This window comes from Drosophila miranda, unplaced genomic scaffold (genome assembly GCF_003369915.1).
Source record: "Drosophila miranda strain MSH22 unplaced genomic scaffold, D.miranda_PacBio2.1 Contig_AX2_pilon, whole genome shotgun sequence".
Classification (NCBI taxonomy): Eukaryota; Metazoa; Arthropoda; class Insecta; order Diptera; family Drosophilidae; genus Drosophila; species Drosophila miranda.
Window position 1 is genome coordinate 138040 of NW_022881676.1, and position 23004 is coordinate 161043.

Below are 23004 nucleotides of genomic sequence, written 5' to 3' on the forward strand. Positions count from 1 at the left end.
ATACATCAATGCATGATAGGAATTGTTGATTGCCTGCCAAATAGAAATCCATGACATACTTTTCTCTGATATTTTGTATTTCAGGGGTGATTTCGAAGGTTAGATTGGTGTTACGATGCTCTGTTTTAGCAACGTTGCACGTAGGACATCCATTAATAATATTTTGGATTAACTTTTGATAATCGGGGTAGTAGAATTTTCCTTTAAACCAATTAGTGGTCTTTTCGATACCTGGGTGAAGTAGCTCTTTATGATTCTTCAGTATTTGTTCTTTGAATTCGGAGTAGTTCGGAATATTTATGAGTTTGGTACTGGATTTAATCAGTTTAGTGAAGTGATTTGGACTGATTATCTCCAGGAATGCCCTTTGGAACAGTGGGAAGTCTACTTCGTTATGGAAATATAGTGCACTCTTTTTGGTACACACATATTCCTTTATTATATCTTTTGCTAATGATTCTGTCATTTCGGTATATGTGACTTTTATCAGTATCTTGTGGAAATAGTGGGATGTTTCTACCTTATCCTCATTACCTTTAATCAGTTCTATTTGCCTATTATAGTAATTGATTGGTCTCTCTGTAAGTGGAATATAATTTGCATTATCTTCTTGCGCGCTATGGACCGTTGCACAATCACTATTAATGGTTTCCCCGAGTAGGTTTTCGTTAATCTTTACTCTTGATAGCGCATCGGCTACATGGTTCTCCTTTCCGGGTAAATATTTTATTTTGAAGTCAAATTCGTTTAATTTGATCTTCCATCGTTGTAGCTTCATATTTGGTTCCTTGAGGTTATTCAACCAAATCAAGGGTTTGTGATCACTTAATATCTCAAACGTTCTACCAAACAGGTATGATCTGAAATACTTAGTTGCCCAAACTATAGCTAGTAATTCCTTTTCTATTGCTGAATAATTGATTTCGTGTTCGTTTAAGGTTCTACTTGCATAGCAGATTGGTTTGTGGTCTTGCGACAACACTGCTCCTAATGCAATGTTTCTTGCATCGGTTGTTACCGTGAACATTCTGTTGAAATCTGGGAATGCGAGGATGGGGTCTGAGGTGATAAGTACTTTCAATTTTTCGAAGGCCTCGACGTATTTTTCCTCTGTTGGGTCTATGACTGCTCGTTTCTTTAATTTTAGTGTCATAGGTTTCGCTATATTAGCGAAGTTGGGAATGAATTTCCTATAGAATCCACATAAACCTATGAATGATTTTATTTTTGTGGTTGTAGGAATTCACACTTATCCATTTGTAGCTTTAAGTTGGCGTCTCTCAACTTTCCAAATACTCTCCTTAGTGACAACAGGTGTTCTTCCAATGAAGTGGAAAATATAATGATGTCGTCTAAGTATACGAGGCAATCTTTGAAGATTAACTCTTCTAGCAGATTGTTCATACATCTTTGGAAGGTAGCTGGGGCAGTGGTTAGCCCAAAGGGCATACGAGTGAACTCGTAATGACCATACTTCGTGGAGAAAGCTGTTTTTGGGATTGAGCTAGGTTCCATAGGAATTTGATGGAATCCCTTAGCTAAATCGATTGTTGTGAAATATTGGCACCTACCTAGTTTATCTAGTATTTCGTCCATTCTGGGTGTAGGAAATTTATCCTTGATTGTCACCTCGTTTAGACTTCTATAATCTACTACCATACGATATTTCTGCTTTCCTGAAGTATCTATTTTATTTGGTATCATAGCGATGGGTGCACAATAGGGAGAATTCGACTTACGAATGATTCCCTGTCTAATCATATCTTTGATTTGTTGAGTCACTTCTTGATCGTGTATTTGAGCATATTTATATGGTCGACGATATACAGGATCTTCGTGATGGGTTTTCGTGCTTTATAGTACTAGTGAAGGTCAAAATGTCACCTTCTTTATACTGCACGTCCTTAAATTCATAGAGAACTTTCTTTAGTTTCTCCTTTTCTTCGTCATTTAAATGTTCCAACCTTAGCTGGTTGCATTCCCTTAATTCATTCTCTAACAGTTTTTGGTTGCATTACGTGTAATGCTCTGAGTCAGACGGACGGGTCCATTGATGGTATGGACGGTGAGGTTGTCGCTATCGACTTTGGAATCTGTATAGTTTTCTTTTATTATATTTATTGACGATCCCGAGTCCGCGATACCTCTTAATTTTTTATTATTTACGATTATTTCTATATATGGTCTTCCTCGATTTCTTCCGAGGCACTCTGCTGAAAATTTACATCCATTTTCAGTTGTCCGCTTTGGCTTTCCCTAGATCGTTTGACTGGCTGATTTGGTGCACTGCTACCTGCCTGAGTCTGATTGATTTGATAGTTTGTGTGATTCTGTACTCTGCCCTGGTTTAAGGAATTTCTAAATTCGTTAAATAATCCTTTATTATTTACGGCATTATTTCCTGAATTATTTCGATTCGATCCATGATTATTTCTGGAAGTACTTGGGTTTTGATTGTTATAATCGTTACTACTATAGCGAGGGTAATAAGTTCCAACATTCCTACGATTGTTATTTCCGTTTCTTGAGTGTTCGTGATTCTTGTTATCAGTTACGAAATTTTCGTAGATTCCTAACTCTTGAGCTGATTTTTCTAGATTAGCCATAGTAGAAATGTCTTTCTTTGCTAAAATTATGAACAGTTTATTGGGTAGAGCATCTTCTATGGTATGTCTGGTGGCATTTGCCAGAGCGTTTTTAAAGATTATCTTATTTTCTGGGCTAGTCTCCAGATTTAGTTTACTTACTATAACATTTGACTTAATTTCTAGTTCCTCTACGAACTTACGAATATTCCCATTGAATTTGGTGTCGTGTAATTGTTGTAGCAGCGTTTCGTATGGAGTGTGGTTGTTGAATTTGCTGATTAGGGCTGCTTTTAGATCGGTCCAGGTGTTGGGTTGAAGGCTTTGTGATAAAAGTTGTGCTCGTCCGCACAGTTGACCCTCAGTGGCTCCGTACATGATGCTTTGTTGCCGGATGTCTTCTGTTGGGTACAATTCAGAGATTAACTCGATCCTGCTTATGAACGAGCTTAGGTGCATCTTGGCATCCGTCGTATGGTGGAATTTGCCTGATTGACTTCAAGGCTTGGTTCAGGTGTATTTCTGTTAGCGGCATGTTGATTTCTTTTTATTTATTTATTTTTTCCTAATATTAATTGAGTTCAATCGTGTGTAGATTCTTTGGCGGATCTCTTTAGTATTAGCGTTACTTTTTCTCTGATCACTGTAGGTTATTACGCACTGTAACTGTCACTACGCCAATTGATCGTCTTAAAAAAAGGATTCACTTTTAACTGAGATCCTACCGACAGCGCCAGTTAAATATGCGACACTTCAGTTTAAGTTTTAAAAAAGGTTTTATTCTTTCACTTAAACTTAGCGTACATTGGTTAGTTATTTCCCCGACGATGACTGAGGTCTGATGTCTTGAACGGAATTAACTTTGGTTGAATTCTCCGACGGTGTCGCGATTGACGTTTGTCTTGAACAGAACTGAGCTGGCTTCTTAGATGTAGACTATTTATATTATGATGCTCGGTTTGAGATTCGGATTTGGATTCGGAGGCGTTGGCTTCGATTTCGGCTTCGGAGATGGAGTACGTGACTCGATCGATATGTGGGAAAGGCGGCTTTTGATGAAAGGCTTCCGCTGCGTATGAGCGGTGTTGCATTACTTGGGGGTGGCTGAGAATAGGGCCTCTGATTGGTCAGCTAGGATGGTGTGATTCTTGAGAATCGATTAGTAATTGATCTCTGAAGAGTGGCGTGATTCTGGTGCAGCTGGATTCTAGTGCGGCTGGATTCTAGTGCGGCATCTATTGTTTTATGTTCAACTTCCAGTTTAGGGTGTTTGTTTACATTGCCTGCAATCGGCTACGCGTGGTCCATTTCGAGCGTGAGATTTTTTATGAGAGTTCGAAGCTGAGGGTGTCGTATTGTTTATAGTATTGTGGGTGCAGGGTAATAGACATAGACAAGGGTATGCGGAGCATGGACTATAGATATGTCACTATATATATATTTCAATAAATCCCTAATCATATAATTAAATTCTTGGAGGGGGGTTTTCTTAACTTATAATTAAATTCATTTTTTTGCTGTGTCTCGATAGCTTAATATATATGTAAAGAATTGAGAAGAAATATTAGGAAAAATAAAGATTTAAAAATGACCATCATATATGGGTAACAGATTCTAAAGGGGTGAGAGGTACCAATACATTATGGTTACGGATATATAAAGGTGATATCAATAAAAAAATATATGTAACACGCAGGTTACTTCCCAGCTCAGTGCATATATGTATGTACTTGTTCTTATTTACAAACTCACAGCGCTTTTGGTAGGCTAGTACCGTTTATTCCATCCGTGATCGTTGAGCTCAATGATGACGTTAGTGTATACTTCTAAGGAAAAGAAAAGATATTTAATACGAGTATATATGCACGTGAGCGTACTAGAGTGTACTGCTTTGTAATCTCAAGAAAAATTAATGTTGCTCTCATACCCATTAGTTTCCAAAAAACCATTATGTTGGCTGGGTTACATAACTAACTATAAAACCGTATACATCGTGTGACGAAAGAGAATGGTTTTAGCCTGGCACATGAAATCTAGAGGAAAAAGGGGCGTGTGTTACATCCACGAGTAACTACGATCCTCTATTGACGCGGTCGAGAGACATGTCAGCCAGGCTGAGTGGGACTGCGCCTCCGGAAGAATCCAACAATAATGCAATCAATTCGAGTTCATTATTGGGTGTCGCTGGCGCAGCTAAATCAGTTGACGATGGGGTACATAAGCTCCTTAGCTTGACTTCAGGTTGCCGATCCGATTCGACGTCGGTCTGCGGACTACACTTTCATTGGAGGCTCGATAACGGGTGGCATCAATGACGCCAAAAATAAAGTTCCGGAGGCGCCTCTTGGTTTTCGCCGTGCATCCACACGGTTGTTGAGGCTTTCGACAGACAACGCCAAGCTGCAGGTCTCGCTGTTCGGTGTTTTCCCGCGGGTTCACTACTTGTCTTTTCGATCCACCCCACAACTCTCGTAGACCACACCGTATATGCACTCCTATGCAACTGATGATCGCACGAGCAGTACCGTGGCTACGGGCCGCCGTCCTATAACACAAATTCTTATATATATATATTACCACGAACACTTTCCAAACTAATCACGGACATACCAGCTAGGTTTTTCTTTACACTGCTTTCCTGGGTAAATCTCCTGATTCTCGGTCTTAATTGAAACTCAACTCAAGAGGTATGGCGTAGATGCCAGAACTGTTCGTTGGCTAAATATATATATATAGTTAAATATCCGCAACTCGATTTTAAGTTTTTTAAAAAAAGACTTTTATTTTACAACTTAAATATCTTTATGTCACAAGATTTAAATGAATTCCCCGACTTGACTTTGGGTCTGCTTGTCTCAAACGGAACTGATCTCTCTGCTGCTGGCTAGTTTCCATGAGCCCTTCTCTTGGAACTCCCGACTCTGGCTTCGGGCGTTGCTTTCCTCGGCTGGATCTTCGTGTCGGTGGCGTACGTGCCTGGATCGATATTTGGGGATGCGTCGGCTTTGATGAAAGGCATCCACTGCTGGCGATCGGTGTTGCATTACATGACGGAGCTAGGAATGTGATACTCCTTGGTTTTATGTCTAGCTTTGATTGGTCCTCATGAGTGGCGTGATTCTAAAGAATCGATTTCTCGAGAGTGGCGTGATTCTAATGTTGATGAAACAATGTGGTCCATTGTTTATATTATGGGGGCCCTAGCTTGGAGTATGGGAAGAAACAGTTATTGATTCTTGAGTGGGGTCCTGTTACTTGTGTGGATGGGGTGGTGAATTGTACATAAACATAATGTGTATGGGATGTGGGGAATTATGGATATGTCACTCCCCCAACGTTTGTTATTAGCCTGTCCGTAGGCGATTACCCTCGGGTATAGTGACGGGGTGTCAAGTGCGGTGGCTGAGGTTGGTTCCTCTTCTGCTTCTATTATAGGGTTAATACATTTAACCGTGACTCTTTTAGAAGTTTTCTTAAATTTAACAGCTACATAACTTAGTAGTACTAATATAATTATGACAAATGAAATTAGTAGACTTATTTGTAATAGGTTACTATATTTGGTGTATTGCATAATTATTTCATTAGTTTGGACATACGACAGTGGTTTTATTTTAGTTATGTTGTTGTTGACATAAACATTCTGGGCAAAATCTAACATTGTGTTTGATATTGTAAATTCATTTAATTGGATTGAACAGTTGTAGATTTTTATAATGGTATTTCCTTCCGCTATGATTTCTTGGTTTACACAATTCTGGTTTAGCGTTGTTTTTGGAAGATTCCATGTGATTAGTATATTGGGTTCAATAAAGTTTATTTGAAAGTTTTGAAAAGTTTTGGAATATGGACATTTAGTGGAATTTGCATTAAAATTCCTTTTATACAATTGTCATTGGTTTTCAATCTAGTTTCTTTAACAAATACTTCTTCATTTTTTATGTAGTACTTGTCGTATGTCATATCTGTTAACATGTTATTTAATTCGTTTGGATACGGAACGATTTTATAGATTGGTACTTTTGTAATGTCTTTGGGAATGTTGGAAATTATTAGAATTTCGTTGGTATCGGATTTTAGCCATGTGGAGGTTTTTATATTTAGTATTTTCTCAGAATTTATTAGTTCCAGGTAGTCTTGTTTTAATAATTTTGGATTAAATATACCGAGCCTAGTTAATTGCATACCTAGTTCTATATCTTCGATATATTCTGTGAAATGTTGTAGATTGAATATCAAAATTTATATTTGTTGATTCCTGTCTTTTTCTTCATTTAGTTTGTTTATAACGTTTATTCCGCTATTAACTGCATCTATTACCAAATTTAGTTCATTCATTTGAATGCTATGGCTGGCTAAATTTCTATTTTTGTTCCAAATCGACTTTATCTTCCTGATCTAGTGTTCCAAAGAGATATTTGTAGGCTGTTCCTACTATATTGATTAGGCCTCTTTTATTTCTATTGGTTATTTTTAGCCCGTTCATTTCTCTTTGCAATTTGTCTACTAGATATTTTATTTGGATTATGTCCTGGAATTTAGTAGCTTGCATTAATAAATTTTGGTATAGTTCTTCGGTTTTAGTTACATTAACAGTAAGATAATGGTATTCGTATTTGATAGGTATGTTAATCGATCCAGTTTTGAATATCATATATCCGTTTTGGGATTTTATAGGATTTATTTCTATGTTTTGGCGATGTGCCATTACGATGGTAATTATGAGGAAGATGAGGATTTTAATTGTGTTGAAGTTCGCCGATTCCATTAACTTCCTCGGTTTCTCTGGAATTATTATATTTGCTTCTATTAGATTTCTTCTTTTTCTTGAATTTTGATTTATAATGAGTTATTTTCCTACCCCTATTCTTTTCTTCATAATGTTTTTCGTCTACCTGTCTAATTTCGCCCGTCCTTTTGAAAGGATTTGTTACCTTAGACTTAACTAGAGGTGACAGCTTATAGCGGGTATCTACTTCATACTCTATGCGGTTTTTATTCAATTGAGTGATTTTATTCACTTTATTTAGTTGGGTGTCATAATCAGGTGAGCCTGCATAAATGAATATATCAGCTGGTGTCCTATTTGTGGTATTATGTTTGGTTTTATGATTATAAGTATAAAGAATTAATTCAAACTTCGTGAATCTATCTTCTGGGTTATCCTCGCTAGATATTATTCTTAATTTTTCATTTACTGTTTTATGAAATCTTTCTACGTCAGATATTCCATTTTTGCTGGAAGTGATCTCTATTTTGACGTTTTCCGCATTCAGCCATGCTTGCAATGCTGTGCACATAAAAGCTGAATCTTTATCGGCTTTGATTTCAATTGGTTTGCCCATCTCGTTAAAAACTTTCATGATGGCTCTTTTTGCTTCTAACCAGTCACGACTTTATACTTCTACAAGAGTGGCAAACTTCGAGTATACGTCAATACATGATAGGAACTGTTGGTTACCAACCATATAGAAATCTATGACGTATTTCTCTCTGATGTTCAGTATTTCAGGTTCAGGTGTAGTTTCGAATGCCAACTTCGTAATTCTATGCTCTGTTTTGGCAATATTACAATTAGGACATTCGTTTATGATGTTTTGGATTAGTTTTTGATAATCCGGGTAATAGTATTTTCCCCTAAACCAATTGACGGTTTTCTCTATCCCTGGATGGAGTAAGCCTTTATGATTCTTTAATATGGTTTCTTTAAATTCAGCGTAATTCTGAATATCTAGGAGTTTCGTGCTTGATTTAATAGCTTTGGTTATATTGTTAGAATTAATGATTTCTAAATAGGCTTTTTGGAATGGAGGAAAATCTATTTCGTTATGGAAATATAATGCGCTCTTTTTGGTGCATAGATATTCCTTTATTATATCCTTCGCTAAGGTGTTAGTCATTTCCTTATACGTGATCTTGATGATTAGCTTGTGAAAATAACGAATTGTTTCTACCTTATCTTCATTGCCTTTTATTAGCTCAATTTGCCGATTGTAATAGTTAATTGGTCTTTCCGTGATAGCAATGTGATTTAGATTGTCTTCCTGTGCGCTATGTACAGTTGCACCAACGCTATTAGAAGCTTCTCCAAGGAGATTTTCGTTAATCTTTACCCTCGATAAGGCATCAGCTACATGATTTTCTTTGCCTGGTAGATATTTCATTTTAAAATCAAACTCATTCAGTTTTATTTTCCACCTTTGTAATTTCATATTTGGCTCCTTGAGGTTGTTCAACCAAATCAAGGGTTTATGATCGCTTTGTATCTCGAATGTTCTACCGAACAGGTATGAACGGAAATACTTGGTTGCCCATACGATCGCTAATAATTCCTTTTCGATGGCTGAATAGTTTATTTCATGTTCATTTAGGGCTCTGCTAGCGTAGCAGATCGGTTTGTGTTCTTGTGACAAAACCGCTCCCAATGCTATGTTACTAGCGTCGGTTGTTACCGTGAACATTTTGTCAAAGTCTGGGAACGCAAGGATAGGGTCTGAGGTGATGAGTACTTTTAGTCTCTCAAATGCCTCGACGTACTTTTCTTCCTTGGGGTCTATGACAGCTCCTTTCTTTAGTTTGAGTGTCATGGGTTTTGCTATGTTTGCAAAATTAGGAATGAATTTCCTGTAGAACCCGCACAGACCTAAGAATGACTTTATTTGTTTAGTCGTTTCTGGTATTGGAAATTTGACAATGGCAGAGATTTTGCCTGGATTTGGTACTATTCCTTCAGTAGTGACTACATGACCTAGGAATTCAGTTTCCTTTTTCATGAATTCACATTTATCCATTTGTAGCTTCAAGTTGGCGTCTCTCAACTTTCCAAATACTCTCCCTAGTGACAACAAGTGTTCTTCCAATGAAGTGGAAAATATAATGATGTCGTCTAAGTATACAAAGCAATCTTTGAAGATTAACTCTTCTAGCAGATTGTTCATACATCTTTGGAAGGTAGCTGGGGCAGTGGTTAGCCCAAAGGGCATACGAGTGAACTCGTAATGTCCATGCTTAGTGGAGAACGCAGTTTTGGGGATTGAGCTAGGTTCCATGGGTATTTGATGGAAACCTTTTGCTAAATCGATTGTCTTAAAATACTGACATTTACCTAGTTTGTCTAGGATTTCATCCATTCGTGGAGTTGGGAATTTTTCCTTAACTGTTATTTCATTTAGACTTCTATAGTCTACTACCATTCGATATTTTTGCTTTCCTGAAGCATCTATCTTCTTCGGAATCATAGATATGGGCGAGCAGTAAGGAGAATTCGACTTTCGAATTATTCCCTGCCTGATCATATCTTTGATTTGCTGGCTTACCTCCTGATCATGTATCTGGGCATATTTGTATGGTCGTCTGTAGACCGGGTCTTCATGTTGAGTTTTGATCTCGTGCTTGATTGTACTTGTGAAAGTCAAATTGTCACCTTCTCTGTACTGCACATCCTTAAACTCATATAAGACCTTCTTTAACTCTTCCCTCTCTTCGTCGTTTAAGTGTTCCAATCTTAATTGATTACATTCCCTTAATTCACTGTCTAGAGCGGAAGCGAAGTATTGATCTCCCTCTGGAGATGGGTCAAGGCACTTAGGTGCGATCTTCTCTTCTTTTGTAGAGGGATCAGTGCACTTCTGTGCGGTCTTGCCGGCTTCAATAGCTTCTCCACTCTGAATGATAGGGTACGACCTAGCTCCTAGTGTTACAGTGTCATTTCTGTAATCGATGACGGCTTTACTTGCCATCAAGTATTCTCTTCCTAATAAAATATCATAATCTTCGGAAAAGTTATGTATTTAGAACTTTTGTTCGGACGGACATGTTTTGTTCGCATTCCTCATTATACTCTTAGTTAAACGGACAGGTCCATTGATGGTATGGACCGTAAGGTTATCGTCTTTTATTTCGGAATCTGTATAATTTTCTTTCATGATGTTGATCGATGATCCCGAGTCAGCGATACACCTTAATATTCTTTTATTAATGGTAATGTTTATATAGGGTCCTCCTCGGTTTCTTCCGAGGCGGCTTGATGAAAATTTACGTCCATCTTCGTTTGGCCACTCTGGCTCTCCCTCCCTCTTTTAGTAGGTTGGTTGGGTCCACTCCCACTAGCTTGGTTTTGAGATATTTGCTGATTGAATGGATTCTGAGCCCTACCTTGATTCAAGGAATTTTTTAACTCATTGTATAATCCAGGATTTTGGGAATTTTGATTTTGATTTGTTCGATTAGTCTGACCTGTTCCAGATGAACTCTGAGTTTGATTGTGATAGTTAGTAGTATTATAATTTGGATAATAGTTTCCAACATTCTTTCGATTTGATTGAGACGATTTCGATTGATCTTTATTTGTACCTGAATCTGTTGTACTAGCTTCGTACAATCCTTCTTCTTGTGCTGCCTTCTTAAGATTAGACAATGTGGTAATATCTTTTCTTGCTAAGGTCATGAACATTCTGTCAGGAAGTTTTCGAGTAATGACATCTTTAATTGTGTTGTTCAAAGCGTTTTTATAAATGACATTATTTTCTGGTATGTTTTCTAAGTTTAGCTTATTGTTTATTAATAATGCTTTTATCTCTAATTCTTCTATAAACTTACGAAGACTGCCGTTGAATCTGGTGGTGTATAGTTGTCGTAAGAGTTCTTCATATGGTGTGTGATTTTTGAACTCGTTGATCAGCGCCGTCTTCAGTTCGAGCCACGTGTTGGGTTGTATCATTTGCGATATGCGTTGTGCCTCTCCTGACAGTTGGATCTCGGTCGCTCCAAATAGGATCCTTTGTTGGCGAAGATCTTCAGTTGGATATAATCCGCATACATATTCGATTCGTTTGATAAATGAGCTTAGCTGTCCAGATGAACCGTCATAGGCAGGTATTTGTCTGATCGACAGCAGTGCCTGGTTCAAGTGGATTTCGCTCAATGATAGTGGTGGTAACGCCATGTTGTTGGTGTTGATTGGGTTTTGTTTTGTTTTCAGTAGTTTTTAACTTTATTTTGGTTCACTTGTAAGTTTTTTGATTTTGTATTTAGTTTTTTACTGTTCTTGGTGGATCACTATCTCCGCTTACTTCAATTCACTTAATTTCAGTTTTGCAAATCGTATGTGTTCGTAACACATAGGTTCTTTGGCGGATTTCACAATTTTATTAACGATTCCGGGATTACGTGATCACAGTAATTAGAAATTACGCAAGCTGACCATTACCGAAATATAGGAGTTAATTTTAAACGAAATCCTACCGACTGCGCCAGTTAAATATCCGCAACTCGATTTTAAGTTTTTTAAAAAAAGACTTTTATTTTACAACTTAAATATCTTTATGTCACAAGATTTAAATGAATTCCCCGACTTGACTTTGGGTCTGCTTGTCTCAAACGGAACTGATCTCTCTGCTGCTGGCTAGTTTCCATGAGCCCTTCTCTTGGAACTCCCGACTCTGGCTTCGGGCGTTGCTTTCCTCGGCTGCATCTTCGTGTCGGTGGCGTACGTGCCTGGATCGATATTTGGGGATGCGTCGGCTTTGATGAAAGGCATCCACTGCTGGCGATCGGTGTTGCATTACATGACGGAGCTAGGAATGTGATACTACTTGGTTTTATGTCTAGCTTTGATTGGTCCTCATGAGTGGCGTGATTCTAAAGAATCGTTTTCTCGAGAGTGGCGTGATTCTAATGTTGATGAAACAATGTGGTCCATTGTTTATATTATGGGGGGCCCTAGCTTGGAGTATGGGAAGAAACAGTTATTGATTCTTGAGTGGGGTCCTGTTACTTGTGTGGATGGGGTGGATGAATTGTACATAAACATAATGTGTATGGGATGTGGGGAATTATGGATATGTCACTATATATATTTATTTATTCCCGAGTAAACACGTCCGCTTTAATCAATCGATTCTCAGTCAATAACTCCAGCCCAACTTCTGCAAGTTCAGCTAAGCGGTACCGAACCAAAAGCTCGAAGATCGGATGATATTTGGAAACTTTAACTGCATAATCGGATGATCTTAGGAACTTTAACTGTATAATCGGATGATCTTTCGCCCAATTGAGCGAAATTTTGGTCAAGCTTTTAATCTATGCTCTCCCTACGCTACGCTTCTCTCTTGGGTCAAGGTAAACGTGACGTCTTTCGCTTAGATGCGTGCGCTGCGCGCCGACTCTCTTTAGAAAGCTTTTCGGAAAGCTTGCAGCTTACGATCCACTTTCGAAGTTACTAAGTATCTGCACTTTTAAGCATTACCAAAAGAAAACTGTGATGTTCCATACTCTTTCCCTAAATTCGGCCCCTACACAACTATCAATTACCGGAGAAATATTTAAATTTAATACGTTCCAGCGATAAATATACCGCTTCAAGCAATTGCGAATTGGATGAAATAATAACACAATTAGAAATGTATATATCTATGTGTTGTTTTATTTTTAGCCTATTTTTTAGCCTGTTTTTTACAATTTTTAGCTTATTCTAGCTTGTATTTTTGTGAAATCTAGCTTATTTTGGCGCTCAAAATCTGGCAACACTGCACGGGACGTGGTCGAAGTTGCTTTCTGACTGTCGTTAAGAGCAGACGAGTTTTTCTGGTGTCGCTTGCCGAAGCCAACATTTTCGTTTTCTGCTTTGTGCGGTGCTTCTTTCTTTGACCGAAACCGGTTTTTAGGGCGCTAGCGTGTGCTTGTGTTTGCGTGTGTGTGAAATTTATATTTATAGCTGCTTATCGCGATAAAGATCTTTGACGGTGGCTGCTATGCCTCCGAAAAAGAAAAATTCGGCGGCCGTTGAGAAGCTTTGTTCTGATGAAGAACTGGCTGCTTCTGGGCCGCTGGAGTTGAAGAGGAAGGGCCACCTCGGAGACCGATATCGCCAAGCTGTCCCCGGAGAACGCTAGTGTTGGTTCCCAGGATACCCTTGGGGACCACGGCAAGAGTGTTGAGGAAGTTAATGTGGGTGTGGCTCCCACTGTGGGACGACAGATATTCCGCAGTTTGCGGTGCCTGCATTGCCAAAGACGCAGGTGAATAACACTGTAGAGCGAATGCAGGCTATAAGCTAGCAGGTGTTGAGCGTGGCGTTGGACGGTGGTGCGACAACGGAGGTAATGTGCAGTTTGGTAGGCTGTAGTAGCCAATATGAGGCGCGGATTTTTTCGCTTATTGCGGGGGCCGTTTGGAGGCCATCGGTCCGATGAATGTTGGCGGTCTGGCGCCGGTTCTGCCGGCAGCAGCCCCCCATGGAGGCGCAGTGGTGGATTTTTCACCCCCTGTGGAGCCGCGACCGGTTGACACCTGGTCCTTGGTGGTGCGGAGCAAAAATGCCGGAGTGCTCGCACGGACCAGTGTTGCCAATTTAGCTTATTTAAGGCTAGATCTAGCTTATTTGAAAACGGAACAGCTTGAAAAATTATGAAAATAGCTTTAAATCTAACCTTTTTTAATTTCACTTTGCTTAGTTTTTCCTTTTTATATCCTACATGTATTTTTTGTTATTTTTTAAGACAAATCGAACAAAAAGTATATTTGTAGTACATATTTTGGTGTATCATGGTATTTTAGAATTTATTTATGGTTTATTTTCGTTGAAAAGTTTCGGTCTATACAGAAACTTGCTTGGTGATCGTGAAATGTGTAAATGTGTAAAACATGCCAAAAACAGTTTACAAACAAAACTTTCATCGACAAGCATCGATTTCCTCAAAAATAAAATAATACCGCCTGATGCAAAGATTGATGTCTTGAAAGATGACTTGGATGAATTTGCTGTGTCTTCATTATATATGGGATATTTATTTGAAAAGGAAATTAAAGAGAAAAATTATAATAATGAAGTTAACGAAATCAGAGAGATGTGCAAGGATTTTATAAAGGAGCTAATTATCCAACTCAGAGAAAGGTAAGCTTCAATTGGATTTGATAGTAAAAATAAATAATAATCTGATGCTTAATTTCAGACTTCCAGATAATTTTGAGCCATTAGAAAAACTGCAAGTTTTTGCAGCAGAAAATGTACTCAAACATAATAAAAATCATAATGATCTCATTTCCATATTGGAACACTTTAACTATAAGAATATAGATGGAATTCTTGCACAATATGGCAAAATTCAATTAGTCCCTTGGCAAAGTACAGATGACACGATACAATTTTGGTCAGAAGTACTGACTTATAAAGATGCTGGCAAAAACAAGCCTTTTGAAGAAATCGCTTTATTTGCCATTGGCATTTTAAGTCTACCGTGGTCAAATGCTGCTATTGAACGACCCCCATCAAATGAATATTGTTAAGACCAAGCTAAGGAACAAAATGAACGTTAAATCCTTAAACTCAATATTAAATATAATGTTTGTTTTAGAAATATTTAATTGTTTCATTAATATGACTAAAATTCTTTTGAATTTTACAGATATGGATTGCGCCGTCATGGAAAATGTTGTCACAACTATCAATTACCGGAGAAATATTTAAATTTAATACGTTCCAGCGATAAATATACCGATTCAAGCAATTGCGAATTGGATGAAATAATAACACAATTAGAAATGTATATATCTATGTGTTGTTTTATTTTTAGCCTATTTTTTAGCCTGTTTTTTACAATTTTTAGCTAATTCTAGCTTGTATTTTTGTGAAATCAAGCTTATTTTGGCGCTCAAAATCTGGCAACACTGCACGGGACGTGGTCGAAGTTGCTTTCTGACTGTCGTTAAGAGCAGACGAGTTTTTCTGGTGTCGCTTGCCGAAGCCAACATTTTCGTTTTCTGCTTTGTGCGGTGCTTCTTTCGTTGACCGAAACCGGTTTTTAAGGCGCTAGCGTGTGCCTGTGTTTGCGTGTGTGTGTGAAATTTCTATTTATAGCTGCTTATCGCGATAAAGATCTTTGACGGTGGCTGCTATGCTCCGAAAAAGAAAAATTCGGCGGCCGTTGAGAAGCTTTGTTCTGATGAAGAACTGGCTGCTTCTGGGCCGCTGGAGTTGAAGAGGAAGGGGAAGCTGGTTAGGCGGTTGAAAAGGGCCACCTCGGAGACCGATATCGCCAAGCTGTCCCCGGAGAACGTTAGTGTTGGTTCCCAGGATACCCTTGGGGACCACGGCAAGAGTGTTGAGGAAGTGAATGTGGATGTGGCTCCCACTGTGGAGACGGCAGATATGCCGCAGTTTGCGGTGCCTGCATTGCCAAAGACGCAGGTGAATAACACTGTAGAGCGAATGCAGGCTATAAGCTAGCAGGTGTTGAGCGTGGCGTTGGACGGTGGTGCGACAACGGAGGTAATGTGCAGTTTGGTAGGCTGCAGTAGCCAATATGAGGCGCTGATTTTTTCGCTTATTGCTGAGAATGAGCAACTGCGGGGCCGTTTGGAGGCCATCGGTCCGATGAATGTTGGCGGTCTGGCGCCGGTTCTGCCGGCAGCAGCCCCCCTGGAGGCGCAGTGGTGGATTTTTCACCCCCTGTGGAGCCGCGACCGGTTGACACCTGGTCCTTGGTGGTGCGGAGCAAAAATGCCGGAGTGCACGCACGGGACGTGGTCGAAGTTGCTTTCTGACTGTCGTTAAGAGCAGACGAGTTTTTCTGGTGTCGCTTGCCGAAGCCAAAATTTTCGTTTTCTGCTTTGTGCGGTGCTTCTTTCGTTGACCGAAACCGGTTTTTAGGGCGCTAGCGTGTGCCTGTGTTTGCGTGTGTGTGTGAAATTTCTATTTATAGCTGCTTATCGCGATAAAGATCTTTGACGGTGGCTGCTATGCCTCCGAAAAAGAAAAATTCGGCGGCCGTTGAGAAGCTTTGTTCTAATGAAGAACTGGCTGCTTCTGGGCCGCTGGAGTTGAAGAGGAAGGGGAAGCTGGTTAGGCGGTTGAAAAGGGCCACCTCGGAGACCGATATCGCCAAGCTGTCCCCAAGCTGTTCCCAGGATACCCTTGGGGACCACGGCAAGAGTGTTGAGGAAGTGAATGTGGGTGTGGCTCCCACTGTGGACGCGGCAGATATGCCGCAGTTTGCGGTGCCTGCATTGCCAAAGACGCAGGTGAATAACACTGTAGAGCGAATGCAGGCTATAAGCCAGCAGGTGTTGAGCGTGGCGTTGGACGGTGGTGCGACAACGGAGGTAATGTGCAGTTTGGTAGGCTGCAGTAGCCAATATGAGGCGCTGATTTTTTCGCTTATTGCTGAGAATGAGCGACTGCGGGGCCGTTTGGAGGCCATCGGTCCGATGAATGTTGGCGGTCTGGCGCCGGTTCTGCCGGCAGCAGCGCCCCCTGGAGGCGCAGTGGTGGATTTTTCACCCCCTGTGGAGCCGCGACCGGTTGACACCTGGTCCTTGGTGGTGCGGAGCAAAAATGCCGGAGTGCTCGCACGGGACGTGGTCGAAGTTGCTTTCTGACTGTCGTTAAGAGCAGACGTGTTTTTCTGGTGTCGCTTGCCGAAGCAAAATTTTCGTTTTCTGCTTTGTGCGGTGCTTCTTTCGTTGACCGAAACCGTTTTTAGGGCGCTAGCGTGTGCCTGTGTTTGCGTGTGTGTGTGAAATTTCTATTTATAGCTGCTTATCGCCATAAAGATCTTTGACGGTGGCTGCTATGCCTCCGAAAAAGAAAAATTCGGCGGCCGTTGAGAAGCTTTGTTCTGATGAAGAACTGGCTGCTTCTGGGCCGCTGGAGTTGAAGAGGAAGGGGAAGCTGGTTAGGCGGTTGAAAAGGGCCACCTCGGAGACCGATATCGCCAAGCTGTCCCCGGAGAACGTAAGTGTTGGTTCCCAGGATACCCTTGGGGACCACGGCAAGAGTGTTGAGGAAGTTAATGTGGGTGTGGCTCCCACTGTGGAGACGGCAGATATGCCGCAGTTTGCGGTGCCTGCATTGCCAAAGACGCAGGTGAATAACACTGTAGAGCGAATGCAGGCTATAAGCTAGCAGGTGTTGAGCGTGGCGTTGGACGGTGGTGCGACAACGGAGGTAATGTGCAGTTTGGTAGGCTGCAGTAGCCAATATGAGGCGCTGATTTTTTCGCTTATTGCTGAGAATGAGCGACTGCGGGGCCGTTTGGAGGCCATCGTTCCGATGAATGTAGGCGGTCTGGCGCGGGTTCTGCCGGCAGCAGCCCCCCCTGGAGGCGCAGTGGTGGACTTTTCACCCCCTGTGGAGCCGCGACCGGTTGACACCTGGTCCTTGGTGGTCCGGAGCAAAAATGCCGGAGTCCTCGCACGGGACCAGTGTTGCCAATTTAGCTTGTTTAAGGCTAGATCTAGCTTATTTGAAAACGGAACAGCTTGAAAAATTATGAAAATAGCTTTAAATATAACCTTTTTTAATTTAATTTTGCTTAGTTTTTCCTTTTTATATCCTACATGTATTTTTTGGTATTTTTTAAGACAAATCGAGCAAAAAGTATATTTGTAGTACATATTTTGGTGTATCATGGTATTTTAGAATTTATTTATGGTTTATTTTCGTTGAAAAGTTTCGGTCTATACAGAAACTTGCTTGGTGATCGTGAAATGTGTAAATGTGTAAAACATGCCAAAAACAGTTTACAAACAAAACTTTCATCGACAAGCATCGATTTCCTCAAAAATAAAATAATACCGCCTGATGCAAAGATTGATGTCTTGAAAGATGACTTGGATGAATTTGCTGTGTCTTCATTATATATGGGATATTTATTTGAAAAGGAAATTAAAGAGAAAAATTATAATAATGAAGTTAACGAAATCAGAGAGATGTGCAAGGATTTTATAAAGGAGCTAATTATCCAACTCAGAGAAAGGTAAGCTTCAATTGGATTTGATAGTAAAAATAAATAATAATCTGATGCTTAATTTCAGACTTCCAGATAATTTTGAGCCATTAGAAAAACTGCAAGTTTTTGCAGCAGAAAATGTACTCAAACATAATAAAAATCATAATGATCTCATTTCCATATTGGAACACTTTAACTATAAGAATATAGATGGAATTCTTGCCCAATATGGCAAAATTCAATTAGTCCCTTGGCAAAGTACAGATGACACGATACAATTTTGGTCAGAAGTACTGACTTATAAAGATGCTGGCAAAAACAAGCCTTTTGAAGAAATCGCTTTATTTGCCATTGGCATTTTAAGTCTACCGTGGTCAAATGCTGCTATTGAACGACCCCCATCAAATGAATATTGTTAAGACCAAGCTAAGGAACAAAATGACCGTTAAATCCTTAAACTCAATATTAAATATAATGTTTGTTCTAGAAATATTTAATTGTTTCATGAATATGACTAAAATTCTTTTGAATTTTACAGATATGGATTGCGCCGTCATGGAAAATGTTGTCACAACTATCAATTACCGGAGAAATATTTAAATTTAATACGTTCCAGCGATAAATATACCGATTCAAGCAATTGCGAATTGGATGAAATAATAACACAATTAGAAATGTATATATCTATGTGTTGTTTTATTTTTAGCCTATTTTTTAGCCTGTTTTTTACAATTTTTAGCTTATTCTAGCTTGTATTTTTGTGAAATCAAGCTTATTTTGGCGCTCAAAATCTGGCAACACTGCACGGGACGTGGTCGAAGTTGCTTTCTGACTGTCGTTAAGAGCAGACGAGTTTTTCTGGTGTCGCCGAAGCCAAAAGTTTCGTTTTCTGCTTTGTGCGGTGCTTCTTTCGTTGACCGAAACCGGTTTTTAGGGCGCTAGCGTGTGCCTGTGTTTGCGTGTGTGTGTGAAATTTCTATTTATAGCTGCTTATCGCGATAAAGATCTTTGACGGTGGCTGCTATGCCTCCGAAAAAGAAAAATTCGGCGGCCGTTGAGAAGCTTTGTTCTGATGAAGAACTGGCTGCTTCTGGGCCGCTGGAGTTGAAGAGGAAGGGCAAGCTGGTTAGGCGGTTGAAAAGGGCCACCTCGGAGACCGATATCGCCAAGCTGTCCCCAAGCTGTTCCCAGGATACCCTTGGGGACCACGGCAAGAGTGTTGAGGAAGTGAATGTGGGTGTGGCTCCCACTGTGGAGACGGCAGATATGCCGCAGTTTGCGGTGCCTGCATTGCCAAAGACGCAGGTGAATAACACTGTAGAGCGAATGCAGGCTATAAGCTAGCAGGTGTTGAGCGTGGCGTTGGACGGTGGTGCGACAACGGAGGTAATGTGCAGTTTGGTAGGCTGCAGTAGCCAATATGAGGCGCTGATTTTTTCGCTTATTGCTGAGAATGAGCAACTGCGGGGCCGTTTGGAGGCCATCGGTCCGATGAATGTTGGCGGTCTGGCGCCGGTTCTGCCGGCAGCAGCCCCCCCTGGAGGCGCAGTGGTGGATTTTTCACCCCCTGTGGAGCCGCGACCGGTTGACACCTGGTCCTTGGTGGTGCGGAGCAAAAATGCCGGAGTGCACGCACGGGACGTGGTCGAAGTTGCTTTCTGACTGTCGTTAAGAGCAGACGAGTTTTTCTGGTGTCGCTTGCCGAAGCCAAAATTTTCGATTTCTGCTTTGTGCGGTGCTTCTTTCGTTGACCGAAACCGGTTTTTAGGGCGCTAGCGTGTGCCTGTGTTTGCGTGTGTGTGTGAAATTTCTATTTATAGCTGCTTATCGCCATAAAGATCTTTGACGGTGGCTGCTATGCCTCCGAAAAAGAAAAATTCGGCGGCCGTTGAGAAGCTTTGTTCTGATGAAGAACTGGCTGCTTCTGGGCCGCTGGAGTTGAAGAGGAAGGGGAAGCTGGTTAGGCGGTTGAAAAGGGCCACCTCGGAGACCGATATCGCCAAGCTGTCCCGGAGAACGTAAGTGTTGGTTCCCAGGATACCCTTGGGGACCACGGCAAGAGTGTTGAGGAAGTTAATGTGGGTGTGGCTCCCACTGTGGAGACGGCAGATATGCCGCAGTTTGCGGTGCCTGCATTGCCAAAGACGCAGGTGAATAACACTGTAGAGCGAATGCAGGCTATAAGCTAGCAGGTGTTGAGCGTGGCGTTGGACGGTGGTGCGACAACGGAGGTAATGTGCAGTTTGGTAGGCTGCAGTAGCCAATATGAGGCGCTGATTTTTTCGCTTATTGCTGAGAATGAGCGACTGCGGGGCCGTTTGGAGGCCATCGTTCCGATGAATGTTGGCGGTCTGGCGCCGGTTCTTCCGGCAGCAGCCCCCCCTGGAGGCGCAGTGGTGGACTTTTCACCCCCTGTGGAGCCGCGACCGGTTGACACCTGGTCCTTGGTGGTCCGGAGCAAAAATGCCGGAGTCCTCGCACGGGACCAGTGTTGCCAATTTAGCTTGTTTAAGGCTAGATCTAGCTTATTTGAAAACGGAACAGCTTGAAAAATTATGAAAATAGCTTTAAATATAACCTTTTTTAATTTAATTTTGCTTAGTTTTTCCTTTTTATATCCTACATGTATTTTTTGGTATTTTTTAAGACAAATCAAGCAAAAAGTATATTTGTAGTACATATTTTGGTGTATCATGGTATTTTAGAATTTATTTATGGTTTATTTTCGTTGAAAAGTTTCGGTCTATACAGAAACTTGCTTGGTGATCGTGAAATGTGTAAATGTGTAAAACATGCCAAAAACAGTTTACAAACAAAACTTTCATCGACAAGCATCGATTTCCTCAAAAATAAAATAATACCGCCTGATGCAAAGATTGATGTCTTGAAAGATGACTTGGATGAATTTGCTGTGTCTTCATTATATATGGGATATTTATTTGAAAAGGAAATTAAAGAGAAAAATTATAATAATGAAGTTAACGAAATCAGAGAGATGTGCAAGGATTTTATAAAGGAGCTAATTATCCAACTCAGAGAAAGGTAAGCTTCAATTGGATTTGATAGTAAAAATAAATAATAATCTGATGCTTAATTTCAGACTTCCAGATAATTTTGAGCCATTAGAAAAACTGCAAGTTTTTGCAGCAGAAAATGTACTCAAACATAATAAAAATCATAATGATCTCATTTCCATATTGGAACACTTTAACTATAAGAATATAGATGGAATTCTTGCCCAATATGGCAAAATTCAATTAGTCCCTTGGCAAAGTACAGATGACACGATACAATTTTGGTCAGAAGTACTGACTTATAAAGATGCTGGCAAAAACAAGCCTTTTGAAGAAATCGCTTTATTTGCCATTGGCATTTTAAGTCTACCGTGGTCAAATGCTGCTATTGAACGACCCCCATCAAATGAATATTGTTAAGACCAAGCTAAGGAACAAAATGACCGTTAAATCCTTAAACTCAATATTAAATATAATGTTTGTTTTAGAAATATTTAATTGTTTCATGAATATGACTAAAATTCTTTTGAATTTTACAGATATGGATTGCGCCGTCATGGAAAATGTTGTCACAACTATCAATTACCGGAGAAATATTTAAATTTAATACGTTCCAGCGATAAATATACCGATTCAAGCAATTGCGAATTGGATGAAATAATAACACAATTAGAAATGTATATATCTATGTGTTGTTTTATTTTTAGCCTATTTTTTAGCCTGTTTTTTACAATTTTTAGCTTATTCTAGCTTGTATTTTTGTGAAATCAAGCTTATTTTGGCGCTCAAAATCTGGCAACACTGCACGGGACGTGGTCGAAGTTGCTTTCTGACTGTCGTTAAGAGCAGACGAGTTTTTCTGGTGTCGCTTGCCGAAGCCAAAATTTTCGTTTTCTGCTTTGTGCGGTGCTTCTTTCGTTGACCGAAACCGGTTTTTAAGGCGCTAGCGTGTGCCTGTGTTTGCGTGTGTGTGTGAAATTTCTATTTATAGCTGCTTATCGCGATAAAGATCTTTGACGGTGGCTGCTATGCCTCCGAAAAAGAAAAATTCGGCGGCCGTTGAGAAGCTTTGTTCTGATGAAGAACTGGCTGCTTCTGGGCCGCTGGAGTTGAAGAGGAAGGGCAAGCTGGTTAGGCGGTTGAAAAGGGCCACCTCGGAGACCGATATCGCCAAGCTGTCCCCAAGCTGTTCCCAGGATACCCTTGGGGACCACGGCAAGAGTGTTGAGGAAGTGAATGTGGGTGTGGCTCCCACTGTGGAGACGGCAGATATGCCGCAGTTTGCGGTGCCTGCATTGCCAAAGACGCAGGTGAATAACACTGTAGAGCGAATGCAGGCTATAAGCTAGCAGGTGTTGAGCGTGGCGTTGGACGGTGGTGCGACAACGGAGGTAATGTGCAGTTTGGTAGGCTGCAGTAGCCAATATGAGGCGCTGATTTTTTCGCTTATTGCTGAGAATGAGCAACTGCGGGGCCGTTTGGAGGCCATCGGTCCGATGAATGTTGGCGGTCTGGCGCCGGTTCTGCCGGCAGCAGCCCCCCTGGAGGCGCAGTGGTGGATTTTTCACCCCCTGTGGAGCCGCGACCGGTTGACACCTGGTCCTTGGTGGTGCGGAGCAAAAATGCCGGAGTGCACGCACGGGACGTGGTCGAAGTTGCTTTCTGACTGTCGTTAAG

General features: G+C 40.7%; 2 long non-coding RNA genes across 2 annotated transcripts; both read left to right on the forward strand.

The window, feature by feature from the left end:
- Positions 1-17962: 17962 nt before the first annotated feature.
- Positions 17963-19072, forward strand: LOC117195304. Its single transcript, XR_004475038.1, has 3 exons — positions 17963-18340; positions 18399-18789; positions 18852-19072. It is a non-coding gene; the product is annotated as an uncharacterized LOC117195304 (long non-coding RNA).
- Positions 19073-20979: 1907 nt separating this feature from the next.
- Positions 20980-22072, forward strand: LOC117195303. The gene is made up of 3 exons (XR_004475037.1): positions 20980-21355; positions 21414-21804; positions 21867-22072. It is a non-coding gene; the product is annotated as an uncharacterized LOC117195303 (long non-coding RNA).
- Positions 22073-23004: the final 932 nt, after the last annotated feature.